This window comes from Wasmannia auropunctata, unplaced genomic scaffold (assembly GCF_000956235.1).
Source record: "Wasmannia auropunctata unplaced genomic scaffold, wasmannia.A_1.0 LD336078.1, whole genome shotgun sequence".
NCBI lineage: Eukaryota > Metazoa > Arthropoda > Insecta > Hymenoptera > Formicidae > Wasmannia > Wasmannia auropunctata.
The window spans coordinates 5,929,863-5,931,220 of NW_012026812.1; positions in this window are offsets into that span (position 1 = coordinate 5,929,863).

The following is a 1,358-nucleotide window of genomic DNA, read 5'->3' on the forward strand; positions in this document are numbered from 1 at the left end:
ATGTGGTCACATTGGCCACATAAGCAAGTACTGCGAAAGACCCGACGCCTGTCTCACGTGTGCCGGTAATCATCGTTCGTCGAGGGACAACCCTTGCATGCAGGAGAAGTCTTGTATCAACTGTAACGGGGCACACAGCACCATGGACAGGGACTGCCCTCTGTATAGGAAACACCTGGATATTGCGAGAGTGATGGCGTACGACAATCTTCCATTTTTGGCGGCGAGATCTCTGGTAGAAAGAAATGGAGCTCCAGCTCCATCGAGATCGGTTCCGGCCAAGTCCTTGAGGGAGTTCCCGCTCCTGTCGCTTGGGAGGAGTTCTTCGGACTACCGTAAGGTGCCACAGGAGACATTGGGAGGGAGCCTCTCGTACAGTTCTGCGCTGACTAAAGAAGCGAAGGGAAATACCAGAGACCTTTTATTTAGTATTATCGAAATGATTTTGGCGGACCCTGATGTGGATGTATTGTGCGATAGGATTAAGAAAACCATAGATTTACATATTACGTCTAGAGGTAAGAAAAAAATAGCTTGTAACAATGAATCCAGTAAATAACCTTAAGGCTGATACGTTGAGAATACTTCAATGGAACGCAAAGTCTGTCATGCCTAGGTTTAATGAATTATCTAAACACTGCGATGAATTTAATTTAATGCTAATTTCAGAAATATGGCTTTCTCCGGGAAAATCTTTCCCACTTAGAGGTTTTGCCGTTGTGAGGGAGGATAGAGTGAATCGTATGGGAGGAGGCGTTCTGATAGCAATACGTAAAGGGATTAAATACAGAAGGATTGCGAACATTGACAATTGTGGTGGTAAGATGTAGAGGTGTGCGAATAGTTCGAATTCGAATCGAATCGAATCGAATCACAGTAGATTCGATTCGATTCGTTTTCGAATCTGCAAGATTCGAAATCGAATAGTTCGAGAATTTCGAATCAACAATGGTTTGATTTCGAATTGATTACTTAACGTAATGTTAATCTGGAAAAATTTGATTCAGATTCGATTCGTATTTGAATTAAAGAGATTCGATTCGATTGGATTCGAAGTAAAAATTTCAGATTCGATTCGATTCGATTTCGAACATGTTATAAAAATTCGATTCGATTCGATTCGACCATGCAAATGCTTGATTCGCACACCTCTAGTAAGATGGAGATCTGCGCGGCTGATATCTATGTGAATGGAGAATGTGCACTTACTGTTGCTTCCTGTTACCGTCCCCCTAATGCCGGAAATATATCAATGCGAGAATGGGAGAGCTTCTTCATTCAATTTACGGGTAAAGTATATTTTGGCGGCGATTTTAATTCGCACAATATAATTTGGGGTTCTGCATATACTTGCTAAA